We start from the raw sequence: 9,488 nt of genomic DNA, 5'->3' as shown, positions 1-9,488 counted from the left end.
AGCGTTGTCAGGCCCGGCCGGCCGGGTTAGCAGGTTGCCAGACCCAACTTGACGAAATTCAGTGCGGCGCGGGTAAACGGCGGGAGTAACTATGACTCTCTTAAGGTAAGGAGGGGGGCCCATGGGCCAGCAAGGAGTTTCTGATGAACATCGGCCGGGACATTTTGACGGCGGGGCAAGAACTAGTTGTTATTGAGGGCGAAGGGTTTGTCCTCAGCTGGTTGATTGTCGAATAGTCGGGGCTGCCGGGCCGGTTACCGATTTGCCCGGCCGGCTTGGTTAACCATTTGCCCGGGCCGGGTTGGTTGGCGAATTGTCAGGTTTGGGCTTGGTTAACCATTTGCCCGGGCCGGGTTGGTTAGCGAATTGTCATGGTTGGGTTGGTTACCGAATTGTCGGGTTTGGGCTTGGTTAACGATTTGCCCGAGCAGGGTGGGTGAACACATTGTCAGGAGCGTGCGCAGTTGGTTCACGAAACTGCCTGTTCCGGGTTTCTAGAGCATTGTCAGGCCCGGCCGGCCGGGTTAGCGCCTTGCCAGACCCAACTTGACGAAATTCAGTGCAGCGCGGGTAATCGGCGGGAGTAACTATGACTCTCTTAAGGTAAGGAGGGGGGGCCCATGGGCCAGCAAGGAGTTTCTGATGAACATCGGCCGGGACATTTTGACGGCGGGGCAAGACGTAGTTGTTATTGAGGGTGAAGGGTTTGTCCTCAGCTGGTTGATTGTCGAATGGTCGGGGCTGCCGGGCCGGTTACCGATTTGCCCGGCCGGCTTGATCAACCATTTGCCCGAGCCGGGTTGGTTACCGAATTGTCAGGGTTGGGCTTGGTTAACCATTTGTCCGAGCCGGGTTGGTTAATGAATTGCCATGCCCGGGTTGGTTAACGCAGTTTCAGGGTTGGGCTTGATTAACGATTTGCCCGAGCAGGGTTGGCTAACGCATTGTCAGGAGCGTGCGCGGTTGGTTCACGAAACTGCCTGTTCCGGGTTTCTAGAGCGTTGTCAGGCCCGGCCGGCCGGGTTAGCGGGTTGCCAGACCCAACTTGACGAAATTCAGTGCGGCGCGGGTAAACGGCGGGAGTAACTATGACTCTCTTAAGGTAAGGAGGGGGGCCCATGGGCCAGCAAGGAGTTTCTGATGAACATCGGCCGGGACATTTTGACGGCGGGGCAAGAACTAGTTGTTATTGAGGGCGAAGGGTTTGTCCTCAGCTGGTTGATTGTCGAATAGTCGGGGCTGCCGGGCCGGTTACCGATTTGCCCGGCCGGCTTGGTTAACCATTTGCCCGGGCCGGGTTGGTTGGCGAATTGTCAGGTTTGGGCTTGGTTAACCATTTGCCCGGGCCGGGTTGGTTAGCGAATTGTCATGGTTGGGTTGGTTACCGAATTGTCGGGTTTGGGCTTGGTTAACGATTTGCCCGAGCAGGGTGGGTGAACACATTGTCAGGAGCGTGCGCAGTTGGTTCACGAAACTGCCTGTTCCGGGTTTCTAGAGCATTGTCAGGCCCGGCCGGCCGGGTTAGCGCCTTGCCAGACCCAACTTGACGAAATTCAGTGCAGCGCGGGTAATCGGCGGGAGTAACTATGACTCTCTTAAGGTAAGGAGGGGGGGCCCATGGGCCAGCAAGGAGTTTCTGATGAACATCGGCCGGGACATTTTGACGGCGGGGCAAGACGTAGTTGTTATTGAGGGTGAAGGGTTTGTCCTCAGCTGGTTGATTGTCGAATAGTCGGGGCTGCCGGGCCGGTTACCGATTTGCCCGGCCGGCTTGGTTAACCATTTGCCCGGGCCGGGTTGGTTAACGAATTGTCAGGTTTGGGCTTGGTTAACCATTTGCCCGGGCCGGGTTGGTTAGCGAATTGTCATGGTTGGGTTGGTTACCGAATTGTCGGGTTTGGGCTTGGTTAACGATTTGCCCGAGCAGGGTGGGTGAACACATTGTCAGGAGCGTGCGCGGTTGGTTCACGAAACTGCCTGTTCCGGGTTTCTAGAGCATTGTCAGGCCCGGCCGGCCGGGTTAGCGGCTTGCCAGACCCAACTTGACGAAATTCAGTGCAGCGCGGGTAATCGGCGGGAGTAACTATGACCCATGGGCCAGCAAGGAGTTTCTGATGAACATCGGCCGGGACATTTTGACGGCGGGGCAAGACGTAGTTGTTATTGAGGGTGAAGGGTTTGTCCTCAGCTGGTTGATTGTCGAATAGTCGGGGCTGCCGGGCCGGTTACCGATTTGCCCGCGGGCCGGTTACCGATTTGCCCGGCCGGCTTGATCAACCATTTGCCCGGGCCGGGTTGGTTAACTAATTGTCAGGGTTGGGCTTGGTTACCCATTTGCCCGAGCCGGGTTGGTTAATGAATTGCCATGGCCGGGTTGGTTAACGCAGTTTCAGGGTTGGGCTTGATTAACGATTTGCCCGAGCAGGGTTGGCTAACGGATTGTCAGGAGCGTGCGCGGTTGGTTCACGAAACTGCCTGTTCCGGGTTTCTAGAGCATTGTCAGGCCCGGCCGGCCGGGTTAGCGGCTTGCCAGACCCAACTTGACGAAATTCAGTGCAGCGCGGGTAATCGGCGGGAGTAACTATGACCCATGGGCCAGCAAGGAGTTTCTGATGAACATCGGCCGGGACATTTTGACGGCGGGGCAAGACGTAGTTGTTATTGAGGGTGAAGGGTTTGTCCTCAGCTGGTTGATTGTCGAATAGTCGGGGCTGCCGGGCCGGTTACCGATTTGCCCGGCCGGCTTGGTTAACCATTTGCCCGGGCCGGGTTGGTTAACGAATTGTCAGGGTTGTGCTTGGTTAACCATTTGCCCGAGCAGGGTGGGTGAACGCATTGTCAGGAGCGTGCGCGGTTGGTTCACGAAACTGCCTGTTCCGGGTTTCTAGAGCGTTGTCAGGCCCGGCCGGCCGGGTTAGCGGGTTGCCAGACCCAACTTGACGAAATTCAGTGCGGCGCGGGTAAACAGCGGGAGTAACTATGACTCTCTTAAGGTAAGGAGGGGGGCCCATGGGCCAGCAAGGAGTTTCTGATGAACATCGGCCGGGACATTTTGACGGCGGGGCAAGAACTAGTTGTTATTGAGGGCGAAGGGTTTGTCCTCAGCTGGTTGATTGTCGAATAGTCGGGGCTGCCGGGCCGGTTACCGATTTGCCCGGCCGGCTTGGTTAACCATTTGCCCGGGCCGGGTTGGTTAACGAATTGTCAGGGTTGGGATTGGTTAACCATTTGCCCGGGCCGGGTTGGTTAGCGAATTGTCAGGGTTGGGCTTGGTTAACCATTTGCCCGAGCCGGGTTGGTTAATGAATTGCCATGGCCGGGTTGGTTAACGCAGTTTCAGGGTTGGGCTTGATTAACGATTTGCCCGAGCAGGGTTGGCTAACGCACTGTCAGGAGCGTGCGCGGTTGGTTCACGAAACTGCCTGTTCCGGGTTTCTAGAGCGTTGTCAGGCCCGGCCGGCCGGGTTAGCGGGTTGCCAGACCCAACTTGACGAAATTCAGTGCGGCGCGGGTAAACGGCGGGAGTAACTATGACTCTCTTAAGGTAAGGAGGGGGGCCCATGGGCCAGCAAGGAGTTTCTGATGAACATCGGCCGGGACATTTTGACGGCGGGGCAAGAACTAGTTGTTATTGAGGGCGAAGGGTTTGTCCTCAGCTGGTTGATTGTCGAATAGTCGGGACTGCCGGGCCGGTTAACGATTTGCCCGGCGGGCTTGGTTAACCATTTGCCCGAGCCGGGTTGGTTACCGAATTGTCAGGGTTGGGCTTGGTTAACCATTTGCCCGAGCCGGGTTGGTTAATCAATTGCCATGGCCGGGTTGGTTAACGCAGTTTCAGGGTTGGGCTTGATTAACGATTTGCCCGAGCAGGGTTGGCTAACGCATTGTCAGGAGCGTGCGCGGTTGGTTCACGAAACTGCCTGTTCCGGGTTTCTAGAGCGTTGTCAGGCCCGGCCGGCCGGGTTAGCGGCTTGCCAGACCCAACTTGACGAAATTCAGTGCGGCGCGGGTAAACGGCGGGAGTAACTATGACTCTCTTAAGGTAAGGAGGGGGGCCCATGGGCCAGCAAGGAGTTTCTGATGAACATCGGCCGGGACATTTTGACGGCGGGGCAAGAACTAGTTGTTATTGAGGGCGAAGGGTTTGTCCTCAGCTGGTTGATTGTCGAATTGTCGGGACTGCCGGGCCGGTTAACGATTTGCCCGGCCGGCTTGGTTAACCATTTGCCCGAGCCGGGTTGGTTACCGAATTGTCAGGGTTGGGCTTGGTTAACCATTTGCCCGAGCCGGGTTGGTTAGCCAATTGTCAGGGTTGGGCTTGGTTAACCATTTGCCCGAGCCGGGTTGGTTAATGAATTGCCATGGCCGGGTTGGTTACCGCAGTTTCAGGGTTGGGCTTGATTAACGATTTGCCCGAGCAGGGTTGGCTAACGCATTGTCAGGAGCGTGCGCGGTTGGTTCACGAAACTGCCTGTTCCGGGTTTCTAGAGCGTTGTCAGGCCCGGCCGGCCGGGTTAGCGGCTTGCCAGACCCAACTTGACGAAATTCAGTGCGGCGCGGGTAAACGGCGGGAGTAACTATGACTCTCTTAAGGTAAGGAGGGGGGCCCATGGGCCAGCAAGGAGTTTCTGATGAACATCGGCCGGGACATTTTGACGGCGGGGCAAGAACTAGTTGTTATTGAGGGCGAAGGGTTTGTCCTCAGCTGGTTGATTGTCGAATAGTCGGGGCTGCCGGGCCGGTTACCGATTTGCCCGGCCGGCTTGGTTAACCATTTGCCCGGGCCGGGTTGGTTAACGAATTGTCAGGGTTGGGATTGGTTAACCATTTGCCCGGGCCGGGTTGGTTAGCGAATTGTCAGGGTTGGGCTTGGTTAACCATTTGCCCGAGCCGGGTTGGTTAATGAATTGCCATGGCCGGGTTGGTTAACGCAGTTTCAGGGTTGGGCTTGATTAACGATTTGCCCGAGCAGGGTTGGCTAACGCACTGTCAGGAGCGTGCGCGGTTGGTTCACGAAACTGCCTGTTCCGGGTTTCTAGAGCGTTGTCAGGCCCGGCCGGCCGGGTTAGCGGGTTGCCAGACCCAACTTGACGAAATTCAGTGCGGCGCGGGTAAACGGCGGGAGTAACTATGACTCTCTTAAGGTAAGGAGGGGGGCCCATGGGCCAGCAAGGAGTTTCTGATGAACATCGGCCGGGACATTTTGACGGCGGGGCAAGAACTAGTTGTTATTGAGGGCGAAGGGTTTGTCCTCAGCTGGTTGATTGTCGAATAGTCGGGACTGCCGGGCCGGTTAACGATTTGCCCGGCGGGCTTGGTTAACCATTTGCCCGAGCCGGGTTGGTTACCGAATTGTCAGGGTTGGGCTTGGTTAACCATTTGCCCGAGCCGGGTTGGTTAATCAATTGCCATGGCCGGGTTGGTTAACGCAGTTTCAGGGTTGGGCTTGATTAACGATTTGCCCGAGCAGGGTTGGCTAACGCATTGTCAGGAGCGTGCGCGGTTGGTTCACGAAACTGCCTGTTCCGGGTTTCTAGAGCGTTGTCAGGCCCGGCCGGCCGGGTTAGCGGCTTGCCAGACCCAACTTGACGAAATTCAGTGCGGCGCGGGTAAACGGCGGGAGTAACTATGACTCTCTTAAGGTAAGGAGGGGGGCCCATGGGCCAGCAAGGAGTTTCTGATGAACATCGGCCGGGACATTTTGACGGCGGGGCAAGAACTAGTTGTTATTGAGGGCGAAGGGTTTGTCCTCAGCTGGTTGATTGTCGAATTGTCGGGACTGCCGGGCCGGTTAACGATTTGCCCGGCCGGCTTGGTTAACCATTTGCCCGAGCCGGGTTGGTTACCGAATTGTCAGGGTTGGGCTTGGTTAACCATTTGCCCGAGCCGGGTTGGTTAGCCAATTGTCAGGGTTGGGCTTGGTTAACCATTTGCCCGAGCCGGGTTGGTTAATGAATTGCCATGGCCGGGTTGGTTACCGCAGTTTCAGGGTTGGGCTTGATTAACGATTTGCCCGAGCAGGGTTGGCTAACGCACTGTCAGGAGCGTGCGCGGTTGGTTCACGAAACTGCCTGTTCCGGGTTTCTAGAGCGTTGTCAGGCCCGGCCGGCCGGGTTAGCGGGTTGCCAGACCCAACTTGACGAAATTCAGTGCGGCGCGGGTAAACGGCGGGAGTAACTATGACTCTCTTAAGGTAAGGAGGGGGGCCCATGGGCCAGCAAGGAGTTTCTGATGAACATCGGCCGGGACATTTTGACGGCGGGGCAAGAACTAGTTGTTATTGAGGGCGAAGGGTTTGTCCTCAGCTGGTTGATTGTCGAATAGTCGGGGCCGCCGGGCCGGTTACCGATTTGCCCGGCCGGCTTGGTTAACCATTTGCCCGGGCCGGGTTGGTTAACGAATTGTCAGGGTTGGGCTTGGTTAACCATTTGCCCGGGCCGGGTTGGTTAGCGAATTGCCATGGTTGGGTTGGTTAACGAATTGTCGGGTTTGGGCTTGGTTAACGACTTGACCGTGCAGGGTTGGTTAACGCCTTGTCAGGAGCGAGCGCGGTTGGTTCACGAAACTGCCTGTTCCGGGTTTCTAGAGCGTTGTCAGGCCCGGCCGGCCGGGTTAGCGGGTTGCCAGACCCAACTTAACGAAATTCAGTGCGGCGCGGGTAAACGGCGGGAGTGACTATGACTCTCTTAAGGTAAGGAGGGGGGCCCATGGGCCAGCAAGGAGTTTCTGATGAACATCGGCCGGGACATTTTGACGGCGGGGCAAGAACTAGTTGTTATTGAGGGCGAAGGGTTTGTCCTCAGCTGGTTGATTGTCGAATAGTCGGGACTGCCGGGCCGGTTAACGATTTGCCCGGCCGGCTTGGTTAACCATTTGCCCGAGCCGGGTTGGTTACCGAATTGTCAGGGTTGGGCTTGGTTAACCATTTGCCCGAGCCGGGTTGGTTAATGAATTGCCATGGCCGGGTTGGTTAACGCAGTTTCAGGGTTGGGCTTGATTAACGATTTGCCCGAGCAGGGTTGGCTAACGCATTGTCAGGAGCGTGCGCGGTTGGTTCACGAAACTGCCTGTTCCGGGTTTCTAGAGCGTTGTCAGGCCCGGCCGGCCGGGTTAGCGGCTTGCCAGACCCAACTTGACGAAATTCAGTGCGGCGCGGGTAAACGGCGGGAGTAACTATGACTCTCTTAAGGTAAGGAGGGGGGCCCATGGGCCAGCAAGGAGTTTCTGATGAACATCGGCCGGGACATTTTGACGGCGGGGCAAGAACTAGTTGTTATTGAGGGCGAAGGGTTTGTCCTCAGCTGGTTGATTGTCGAATAGTCGGGGCTGCCGGGCCGGTTACCGATTTGCCCGGCCGGCTTGGTTAACCATTTGCCCGGGCCGGGTTGGTTAACGAATTGTCAGGGTTGGGCTTGGTTAACCATTTGCCCGGGCCGGGTTGGTTAGCGAATTGTCAGGGTTGGGCTTGGTTAACCATTTGCCCGAGCCGGGTTGGTTAATGAATTGCCATGGCCGGGTTGGTTAACGCAGTTTCAGGGTTGGGCTTGATTAACGATTTGCCCGAGCAGGGTTGGCTAACGCACTGTCAGGAGCGTGCGCGGTTGGTTCACGAAACTGCCTGTTCCGGGTTTCTAGAGCGTTGTCAGGCCCGGCCGGCCGGGTTAGCGGCTTGCCAGACCCAACTTGACGAAATTCAGTGCGGCGCGGGTAAACGGCGGGAGTAACTATGACTCTCTTAAGGTAAGGAGGGGGGCCCATGGGCCAGCAAGGAGTTTCTGATGAACATCGGCCGGGACATTTTGACGGCGGGGCAAGAACTAGTTGTTATTGAGGGCGAAGGGTTTGTCCTCAGCTGGTTGATTGTCGAATAGTCGGGGCTGCCGGGCCGGTTACCGATTTGCCCGGCCGGCTTGGTTAACCATTTGCCCGGGCCGGGTTGGTTAACGAATTGTCAGGGTTGGGATTGGTTAACCATTTGCCCGGGCCGGGTTGGTTAGCGAATTGTCAGGGTTGGGCTTGGTTAACCATTTGCCCGAGCCGGGTTGGTTAATGAATTGCCATGGCCGGGTTGGTTAACGCAGTTTCAGGGTTGGGCTTGATTAACGATTTGCCCGAGCAGGGTTGGCTAACGCACTGTCAGGAGCGTGCGCGGTTGGTTCACGAAACTGCCTGTTCCGGGTTTCTAGAGCGTTGTCAGGCCCGGCCGGCCGGGTTAGCGGGTTGCCAGACCCAACTTGACGAAATTCAGTGCGGCGCGGGTAAACGGCGGGAGTAACTATGACTCTCTTAAGGTAAGGAGGGGGGCCCATGGGCCAGCAAGGAGTTTCTGATGAACATCGGCCGGGACATTTTGACGGCGGGGCAAGAACTAGTTGTTATTGAGGGCGAAGGGTTTGTCCTCAGCTGGTTGATTGTCGAATAGTCGGGACTGCCGGGCCGGTTAACGATTTGCCCGGCGGGCTTGGTTAACCATTTGCCCGAGCCGGGTTGGTTACCGAATTGTCAGGGTTGGGCTTGGTTAACCATTTGCCCGAGCCGGGTTGGTTAATCAATTGCCATGGCCGGGTTGGTTAACGCAGTTTCAGGGTTGGGCTTGATTAACGATTTGCCCGAGCAGGGTTGGCTAACGCATTGTCAGGAGCGTGCGCGGTTGGTTCACGAAACTGCCTGTTCCGGGTTTCTAGAGCGTTGTCAGGCCCGGCCGGCCGGGTTAGCGGCTTGCCAGACCCAACTTGACGAAATTCAGTGCGGCGCGGGTAAACGGCGGGAGTAACTATGACTCTCTTAAGGTAAGGAGGGGGGCCCATGGGCCAGCAAGGAGTTTCTGATGAACATCGGCCGGGACATTTTGACGGCGGGGCAAGAACTAGTTGTTATTGAGGGCGAAGGGTTTGTCCTCAGCTGGTTGATTGTCGAATTGTCGGGACTGCCGGGCCGGTTAACGATTTGCCCGGCCGGCTTGGTTAACCATTTGCCCGAGCCGGGTTGGTTACCGAATTGTCAGGGTTGGGCTTGGTTAACCATTTGCCCGAGCCGGGTTGGTTAGCCAATTGTCAGGGTTGGGCTTGGTTAACCATTTGCCCGAGCCGGGTTGGTTAATGAATTGCCATGGCCGGGTTGGTTACCGCAGTTTCAGGGTTGGGCTTGATTAACGATTTGCCCGAGCAGGGTTGGCTAACGCACTGTCAGGAGCGTGCGCGGTTGGTTCACGAAACTGCCTGTTCCGGGTTTCTAGAGCGTTGTCAGGCCCGGCCGGCCGGGTTAGCGGGTTGCCAGACCCAACTTGACGAAATTCAGTGCGGCGCGGGTAAACGGCGGGAGTAACTATGACTCTCTTAAGGTAAGGAGGGGGGCCCATGGGCCAGCAAGGAGTTTCTGATGAACATCGGCCGGGACATTTTGACGGCGGGGCAAGAACTAGTTGTTATTGAGGGCGAAGGGTTTGTCCTCAGCTGGTTGATTGTCGAATAGTCGGGGCCGCCGGGCCG

Source organism: Mobula birostris, unplaced genomic scaffold, assembly GCF_030028105.1.
Source record: "Mobula birostris isolate sMobBir1 unplaced genomic scaffold, sMobBir1.hap1 scaffold_1163, whole genome shotgun sequence".
Taxonomy (NCBI): domain Eukaryota; kingdom Metazoa; phylum Chordata; class Chondrichthyes; order Myliobatiformes; family Myliobatidae; genus Mobula; species Mobula birostris.
The sequence above is the reverse complement of the archived record's forward strand: the minus strand, read 5'-3'. Positions refer to the sequence as shown.